Source organism: Lactuca virosa, chromosome 8, assembly GCF_052849685.1.
Source record: "Lactuca virosa cultivar CGN04683 chromosome 8, Lactuca_virosa_CGN04683_v6, whole genome shotgun sequence".
Taxonomy (NCBI): domain Eukaryota; kingdom Viridiplantae; phylum Streptophyta; class Magnoliopsida; order Asterales; family Asteraceae; genus Lactuca; species Lactuca virosa.
In genome coordinates this window covers 19,455,968-19,466,062 of record NC_136433.1, presented here as the reverse complement: position 1 = coordinate 19,466,062, position 10,095 = coordinate 19,455,968, and the positions used below count along the sequence as shown (strand labels likewise).

Sequence of the window (10,095 nt, the reverse complement as noted above, 5' to 3'; positions counted from 1 at the left end):
TAAGTGATACTTGTAATCCCACATCCAAACAAGGAAAAGGAACCAAAGTGGGTTATCAGTCCTAAGCCTTTTAAATCTTATTTATATAAATATATATATACTAGTATGATTTTTGGGAGAAATATAAGTTTATAAAAATATTTAAAAGAAGTTTAATATTTTGAAATATATTTTGATTACTTGATGTCATTCTCAGACAATCATTAAAACAACCGTTTGAATTTTTTATAACGAAATCGATTTTGATAAGATATTTGAAACTATTTGTTTATAACACAAAATCTTTGTGTTAGACTTGTATTCCCCCCCCCCCCCTTAAATCAGTAAAAACTATGAAAATACGGGGGTACGAACTCACATGTTGTAAGTTATTCAAATGTAAGATCGGTGTAGGATGCTAAGTGTCAAGTGAAGTCTTGAACACAACGGATCCTATTAAACATATAATGATACATATATGGATATAATTAGTGTATATAACAACTAATTATGATAGGAAACCACTTTAGGGATTAGGAAACACTTGAATTTAAGTGTTACAATTACATGTGATTTCTATAAAGGGGTTTACGGCCACACAAAGGTGTTCACGGCCATGGAGTTTAGGGCCAATGGTGTTCACGGCCAAAGAAGATCTTGAGGAGGGTTTACGGCCAAGGGAGATGCTCATGGCCATAAACTCTTATGTTCTTGGGAAATAGTTGATTTCAATGGTGTATGTTATGAGCTTCTATAGAATAACTAGTATACGGAAGGATACTGACGTTTTGAAGCTTGAATGAGGTGTTCACGGTTTAAAGAACTAGTGTGTGTTCTTGGTGTTCTTGAAGATCTAACCAAAAGAGATGATTTCATGGATGAAATCATAGGGTTTCACTAGATTAAGCAAGGTATCAACTAATAAATGGGAGAAACACTTACTTATTTGAAGAACAAGGTGTAAATCTTGATGATAGTTGAGAGAAAATCGAGTTTCTTGGGTTGAAAGTGTGAGAAATGGTGAAAAATGAAGGAAATCTATATATATGTGCGAGGGTTTACGGGCGAGGGTTTTACGGTCCGAAGTCGGCAGGTCGTTTACGGCCGAAGCCTCGTTTACGGCTGCGAGGAGTTTACGGTCCGAGGAGTGTATGGTCGTAAACTCTTTGCGGTCCGAAGTGTTTGCGGTCCGAAGCGAATGAATTAGATGCGCAGTTTCTCGGTTTTCAAGCCTTTTCCTTCCAAATTTTATTGTAGATATTATAAGGATTTTAGCAAATAAAGGTTATTACTATAATCCAAATAAAACCCAAACAATAAGAAGGACTTTAGTGGACCTTTGTTTGACTTTGGTTGACTAAAGTTGACTTTACAAACAGAAAATAACGGGATGTTACAGTGAATAACCATGCAAATTAGCTTGGTACACCCAATGTTACAAATCACCTAATCAATGTGTCGGTTAACCACACGCGCTCCATTGATATATGATTAACACCAAGTTACCCTTTTCCACACATTGTCAGTCCCAGATTAGTGTGTCGGTTAACCACACACGCTCCATTAAGGACTTAACAAGGTGCAAAGTGTAATTTCATGGATTAGCACCATTTCACCTTTTTCCTAAAGTAACTAAGATTGGGAATTTAATAAAAGTTTAGTTACTTTATATATTATCATTATACTTTTTAATGAAGGAGAATTAATGCCCAATCCTACACGTTCGGCTAACGACCCTCCACCAGTCAAGGAAGCGGTAAGTGAGAGTGGACACCCATTAAACCACCATTTTATAGACAGTAACCTTATACCCCCCTTATAGACCGGCTTGGTGAATGAAGCCTACTAACGGTAAGACCGACTTTGTATTATACATATATATTATTAAAATTGTAATATTATAAAGTATAAGGGTTGAATTTTAACTTTTAAAACTCTAGGGTTTGGAATTAAAGTTTCATTGATGAGACTCTACAAATTCCAAAACTTCAGGGAAAGTTTTCAAACTTGTCAAAACTCTTCACATTCATAACTTATGAGTTTAATTGATTTTAATGTATGAGACCTTTCATTTTCCATAACTTGAGGACAAGTTATGGAGGTCATTAAACATCATTTAGATCATTTTTCTAACAACTAACTTATCACATAATTCATGATCTAACTAAACTCATAGGCAAGATAGATTTTCAAGTCAACAATTTGAAAGCAATTTTGCTTATCATATAAAAACAACAATTATTTTAAAACTTTGGCAATTATCTTGTGTTTGGATAAGTACAAGCACTACCATATCACCAGCGCCCCTATGGAAAACTGCAGCCTTTGGAAGTTCCACTGTGGAAGTGGGAGAAAATCATGATGGATTTCATTACAAAATTGCCTAAGACTTCAAGGGTATTTGATGTTATCTGGGTGATAGTTTATCGTTTGACGAAGAGTGCTCACTTCTTATCCATAAGTAAGGGCTATTATACAAAGAAGCTAGCTGAGATTTATGTTTGGGAGGTGGTGGCTCGACATGGGGTGTCGACTTCTAATGTGTCAGATCGGGATGTTTATTTTTACTTCCAGGTTTTGGAAGATGTTTCACGAAGAATTGGGCACCCGGTTACATTTCAGTACCACCTATCTGTTGGGTTTTAAGCACTATAACACTCCTATGGTGCACATGCAACCCTAAATGCTTTGGATCCATGTTTTCTCTAATTATACATGCATTTTCAATTTTCCAAAGCGTTCTCCCTAGCTAGCATACAATTGAAGCTATATAATATAAAACTTAGTTTGGATGCTTACCTCTTGAGTAGGGTAGAGTTCTTAACCTTTGAAAGCTTGAGCACCTCAAGTGTGATACCTCTATTAGTTCACAAACACCAAAATGCAAGAGGAGGCTTTTAGAGAATAAGTTACTTGACTCCAAAGAGTGTGTAGCCGATTTTGGCTTATGGGGACACTATTTATTATGTGGAAAACACTAGGGTTACACTTTGTAAACCCTAATGCTCCATGACTGTTCACATTCTTATGCTCCATGGGTTAACCTCCATGGATTATCTTATTGGTTTAGCCCAACCATTTAGTCATGGATCATTAGTCCACATTACAAGAATGATTGATTTACATAATCAATCCCCATATATTTAATTAGTCTCTTTTGATCACAAAATTAATTCCAAATTAATTCTTGATCAATACTAATTAAATAATATTAATATATTATACTTGTAATATATTAATAAATCAAAAATAACCTTATTCTCAAAAATCCTTCCTATCAACTTGCACTTGAAACATCCCAAAAATCAAGACCAAAAATTTCATTTTCAAACTATTAAATTAAACCATAGTCATAAAATCATTCATCCAAAATCATAAGTCATTATCTTAAATCAAGTATCATTTCCAAAACACTAGTTCATTTTATTAGAGTAAACTTCCCAGGCTAAACTTCTTGGTGTGTGCCATGCGATCATCCCGAGCTCTTCCCTCCGCTACCGGAAGTATCTGAAACCAAAAATGAAAACCGTAAGCACGAAGCTTAGTGAGTTCCCCAACCTACCACATACCATACACATAACCACATATTGCAAGTACTGGGCCTCGCCCTCTACCTCGGTCCCCGCCCAGCTTCGGATACATCCAACAACAGGCCCCACCTGGCTTTGAGCCCCGCTCGGTGTACAGATCTGTTTCTCTTAGGCCCCACCTGTCTCTGAGCCCCGCCCCTAAACATATACAAACATATAACATATCGCATAACACATAAGCTATAACTACTCTACTACATTCCTGTATTAAGGCCTCGCCTATCTTGGGCCTCGCCCCTGTCCTCCTACTGATGAGTCATGGAACCCCGTACACGCTCCTGCTGGTAGTGAGATACGAGCCTCTGCCCACACTCACCTCCCTACTAACTTGGGCCTCACCCCTACTCTGCTACTAATGAGATATGGAACCCCATCCATACTCGGCTAGTGATGAGATACGGGACCTCGCCCGACTCACCTCCCTACCAGGCATATACAAGTATCAAAAAGACAACAAGTATAACTACACATACATTACTGCCTCGGGTACCACCCGACATCGGACCGAAATCCGAAACATATAAACTGCATCGGGCTAACCCCGGTAACAAATCTAAATCCGAACATATCCCAATAAGTGCCTAGGGCTAACCCCCGGGTCTTCCTACTACACATAACCATAAGCATAAACATAATGGGCCGACATTGTGGCCGTAGACCCATGCACACAATGAGGAGACTCACCTCGCACTGCTGAAGACCTGTTGATACTCTTCTTGCTGCTAGCTGGCAATCCCCCGGACTGCTGATCCATCAATTCCCGAACTATCAATACCCCAAAGTAACACTTAGACCACAATATTCCAAAGGTTAATCCAGTTCAAACTTGGTCAAAGTCAACGGTTAAAGTCAACCTCCAATTGACTATGACTCGCCGAGTTGCTTTACCAACTTGTCGAGTCCATGCTTCTCCAACTCACTATAACCACCGATCCTACCCGTCGAGTCTAGCAAGAACTCGACGGGTCCTCCTTCAATCTTACAATCGGGACCATCTTCAACCGACTCGCCGAGTTCATCCTTGAACTCGTCGAGTTCATCTCCCTCTTATGAATGTCCAGACTATGACTCGCCGAGTTGTATGAACAACTCGTCGAGTCCATCTTCATAAGCTAAGAATATTGCCTTAGACTCGCCGAGTTCCTCGTTGAACTCGCCGAGTACGATGAACTTCATACCCGCTATGGACCCAGACTGGCTGAGTCCCATAGCAACTCAACACATGCCCTTTAACAGAAGGGTTTTGAGGTTTTCTTTCCTTTCAAGGATCTTCTGAATTCGGGGCGTTACAACTCTCCCCCACTTAAACTAGACTTCGTCCTCAAAGTCCGCTACAGCCAACAATCTTGCAATCTGCTCACAATATTTCTGCTTGGTGAATACCTCTCCTACTGAGCCCGATCCTCGAAGAATCACTTTCATTGACCTTCCGCCCGGTCATTCAGCCAAAACTAATCCTTGAGGGTAAGAACCTCGAGAAAACTCTGCTCACCAACAATCCTGAGATCACGACTCTTTCCCAACTGATAATCCTTTCGGTACTCCTCGAGTAGTTATGCTGGACATCCTAGGGGTTTACCCCTTCCTCCTGTGCGTTCACTGGCCTTCCCAAGGCACTTCCCAAAAACAACAGCCTTTACTTCCTCTGTGAAGGACATACCCTTCGCTGAACCTACCTTTCCAGCCACTCCCAGTGCTGATCACTTCACTGATACATACTGAGTGCTTTCTCTTTCTCTATACTGATGCTGAAAATCCCTCCCAGTGGATGGATAAGATAATATTTCGAGTAATAGACTCATCCCTGCAACGGTTAGACTCATACGAGAGCTGCGCAACAGAGTCAAATCACTCACTCTGAGGTTATTTAATCCTGTTGCGAGGGGCCTAGCACCTCTCGGTCAACCAACCACTTCCACTCCCGAATCCTCCTATCGCTGTCCCTGACTGAAGGTTCATCTGTCTCTTATCCGCTCTCCGGATGTACCGAGACCGCCTCGGTCCCAACTAATCTGCCATCACCTTGACTACCAGACTCCTACCAGTTATTGAACTCAAACTCCATCTCTCAGTCACTCTCAGCGACTTCCGAACGAAACTTCGGCTAACTAAAACTGCTCTGTCTACCTTGCCACTCTGGATCTCTAAATCCTGGGATCCTCGATCCCTTATCTTGAGTCTAATGTCTCTACCAGGTCCCACCTGCACCACTGAAATCTCACGGGCCTCGCCCACGGGTCTCACCCAAACTATATCTTAGAGCGGTCTCTCCCTCTAGTCTCACCTGTACTGCTACTAACATACATGCCTCGCCCATGGGTCTCACCCAACTGTATACTGGAGTGGCCTCTCCCTCAGGTCTCACCTATCTAGGGCTATACAGGCCTGTCTCCATACTGAATCTCAACGAACTATGTCTACCTGATCCTGATCATACTAACTAGGAGTTACGGGCCTCGCCCACACTCTGCTAACTAGGAGATACGGGCCCTCGCCCACACTCCTCTATCTGGCTACTAAAAAATGTTGCGGCTATCCCACAATCTTACCACACTCCCCATGCTTCCTCTACACTGACTACTAATCCGAAAGCATCCCATGCCGGACATTCACTCAATCTACATCTTGACTGACTCGAGTCCTGCTGGCGATCCTCCAACCTGGTTTTCTAAACCAGTTATCATCTAACGTGATTACTATGGTCCTCCCATAGCCTTACTACTCTTCCCGCACTGTCTTCCTACTGGTGAATGCTACGGCTATCCCGTAGTCTTACATCCAGGCTAAAATCACATCCTGCCGAGAAAAACTTCAACCTGGTTTCCCAAACCAATCATCTACTGATCGCTATTACACGAACTCAACAATGGGAAGTTTCCCAAACTCCTAACTTACGCGTTTCTCATTCCAAACAACCACTCGGACTATTATCCTACTCAACAAAGTTGCGAACTCATCCCAACTCCTCACTTACTTCTACTCCTGAATACTTGGAGGGTTCTCCCCCACTTTGATTCAACTAGCTCCTTACAACTTACTGCCTGGGAAGGATTCCCATTTCTTCTTACCACTCCATGATCGTTCTGCTAAAAACTGATGCTTACCGCTGCTAGTGCTCCAAAACTAACCAATACAGTGACGCTACCACCCCCTGAAAACTAGAGAAATACTTTTCGAGTCCCAAATAACACTTGCTACAATGACTGCATCCTGAGAATCTGCTCTAAAGGGAAACATCTTCGAACTACTACTCCAACATCCATGGTATGCAAATGACATATAACTCATTCATAGGCAGGAAATATAATATTCTGAAATACACTTACTAACATTGACGCAGTACCATAACAATAAAATCATCCCAGAAAGGAGAATTCAAATTACATGCTAGCGATCTATTGCGGCTCGATCTTGACTTCGTGCAGACTCATGGGTGTTGGAACCTGAACTCCCTCTCTCTGTCGTAGTATCTGTAATGAATCCTGATCTACCTTAACCACTATGTTTGTGTTGTGAAGATTTTGAAGAAGGCTTATATAAATTTGTTTTAGGTGTTTTGAGCCCTGAAATGATTCAAAATTTGCTTCTGCTTAATGTACGTGGAAAACATTTTCAAGATCATCTTCCATCACTAAAACCTTTATGAAAGAACATTAGGTAATACTTTGGAAAACGAGGGGTATTTGTTACAAAATGGATTTTCTAATTTTAAGGGTCATTAGTCTAAAAGATGGTCATTTTTGGTATATTATATCGACCTGGTTGGAATTTTGATGGAGCAATTGCAAAGATTGAAAGATTATTGTCTTGATTATAAAGATAAGCACTTAAATGATCATCAATTTTGTGATCTATTTTTTTTCGAGGATTGAAATAATAAAAATTAGATTGGAGAGATGATAAATATGTGCTAAGTTTCCAAAAAGGAGTTGATATTAGGATATTCTTTCTTCATTCAATTATGATTTGGAAAGAGAGAAAAGAAGTGTGGAATAAAAAGGCCATCGGTGTTATTTTATTCCCAAAAAAAACTTAATGAAACTTGTAAATATTATTTTATTCCCAAAAAGTAAATGTTATAATTTTATTAGACTCCAAATATTTTATAATCAATACAAAAAATTATAGTGGTTATTTTATTGATTAAATTTACTTTGTATAAATTCCTTTAGTTTTTCTAAACGATGAGAAATTTCTACGTGAAATCAATATTCTTTTAATATCAAAAAAAATATTATTTCATTTATTTATTTTAATTTTTTGAAAGTTGTGAGTTTTTTTATTTATTTAAAGTTTAAGGTTGCATTATTTATTGTAATTATGGATTTATATTAAAATTTGTTATACTATAAATGGATCAAGATATTTTCATATAAGTTCCGGCTAAAAGGGTAAATACTTCTTATTAGATGAATCAATTTAAATTAAAAACGATAAGTATTCTCATAATATATATCTAATATGAATTACTTATTTATTATTTATAGAACAAGTCAATATATTTTAGATGTGGTTCCTTACTAATTTTTTTTTCTCCTTTTAATAAAATTGGTTAGCATTGTTAAGTAACTATCAAATTATAATTTTAACCATATTAAAATATGATTTGTTGTTATAACATGTTTACGAATGAAACTAATTGCCGAAAGAAGCTATTTACCGCCGCCGCATTGCGCGGGTAAACGACTAGTATATATATATATATATATATATATATATATATATATATATATATATATATTTACTATTATATTTATAAAGCATTTATCTTCAATGTCAAACACAAATTTTTATGCATGTTGTACAATAAATTTAAGCACATCTTAAAAAAATGTCTCAAAAGACAAATTATACAGCTTGATGTACAAATTTCTGATGCATGGTCAAATAAGTATTCCCTGTTCAGCGATCCTTCCACTTTATCACACTCTTTTAATTGAAAGTTCACACGGATCATGATCCCAACTTTCTAATCCAATGGTTGAAAACTGATTAAAAAACACACAATCAATCAAATGGACAAAATTACCCAACAAAGAAACACAAATCTCAACCTATATTATCAGATTAACATGTGGTCTTCATTGGCTCTGTCTTTCTGATCGAGCCAAACTCCCCCACCCACCGGCCCAACCAGTAGCCTGCACCATGTGCTGCCGACACCACCATTTAACACCACCAACACCATCATTGGTCACCATCCAACACCATCTCAAACTAATCCATCGCCAGTCAACTACCGGACTCCGCAAATCTTAGATCTTTTGTTTTCGTTTGATATCAGAACCTTCTTTGTGTTCGTTATTTTCTTAGAGGTGGTTTGTTTGATTTTATGCACAAACATAGCATATAACCTTTATGTTCACATACATACGGTGTATGTTCTTGGTTTAGGTTTCAACAAAATTTTCTGTCTCATATATGTGGTTTTCTTCTTACTTTTTTTTTAATATCGAGGAAGTACAAATAGAACAGTGAGAGCAGAAAAGTTTACCTGATTTCTCCTTGGTTTGGTTGCAGGTTTGATGGAGAATAAGAAAAAGTTGGATAGACATGAAGATCAGAGGATAAAATTTCTTTCATATTTATTATTTGATAATTTTTCTTTTTAGTGGTTCTAAAACTTTATGTTGAGAAAAGAACAACCAAAATTGAGAAAACAACTTAGATTTCTTTAAACATCAAGTGTAGTTAATATTGGAGATATTGAGAAGAATATCATATGCGAAAAAAACCAAAATATATTCTATCATTTGTTGTTTTACTTTTTACCAGATTTGATTATAGCATTGGGTTTGTGTATATATTTATATATTCGCTTGGGTGGGAACGAGGTTGTTCAAATAAAAATGAGATAAAAAAAATTAAGTTGTATTTTTAAGTACTTTTGATTGTCATTAAATTTATTTTAAACATGTCATTTGGTACAGGTGAGGCCGTGCCGTAAAAAAACAGATGAATTTTGTTAACAAGTTTGGTATTTATTATTATTATTGTCATTTCAATTATTGTATCCGCTTGAATGTATTTTGGAAATGGATATGTTACATTTATGAACTCTTTGTATGTTTTTATGTATATAAATATAGTTGTAATAACTTTTATTATTATTTATTAGTATAATCACAATAGAATAAATAAGTAAAAGAAAAAAAAATGATGAAGATAACAATCAAAGAACAGATTACAGCATTGACCTTTTTTTGGTGAGATAGAGCTACATGTGTTGTTAACATATCTATCAACCAAAACACATTGTTTTTTTCCGGTTTCATGATCACCTCGGTTCTCAACATCCTTTTTAAAAATTTGATAAAAGTGCAAATGGTGATAAAAGTGCAAATGGGTAATGTTCAACAAAGAAATAAGGGAAAATGACAAAAAAAACCTTAAGTTTTCATAAAAATGTCGGTTTTACCCTTGGACGTGTTTTATGTCTAGTAAAGCTCGAAGTTTTGTTTAATTTGTTCATTTTTACCCTTGTAGCCGGTTTCCAGGTAACCTACCGGTTACCTAGGTTACCTAA

General features: G+C 37.4%; 1 long non-coding RNA gene across 1 annotated transcript; it reads left to right on the top strand.

The window, feature by feature from the left end:
* The first annotated feature begins 8,510 nt into the window (after nucleotides 1-8,510).
* On the top strand, nucleotides 8,511-9,340 carry LOC145128504 (uncharacterized). Its single transcript, XR_013716943.1, has 2 exons — nucleotides 8,511-8,884; nucleotides 9,090-9,340. It is a non-coding gene; the product is annotated as an uncharacterized LOC145128504 (long non-coding RNA).
* The last annotated feature ends 755 nt before the right edge of the window (nucleotides 9,341-10,095 follow it).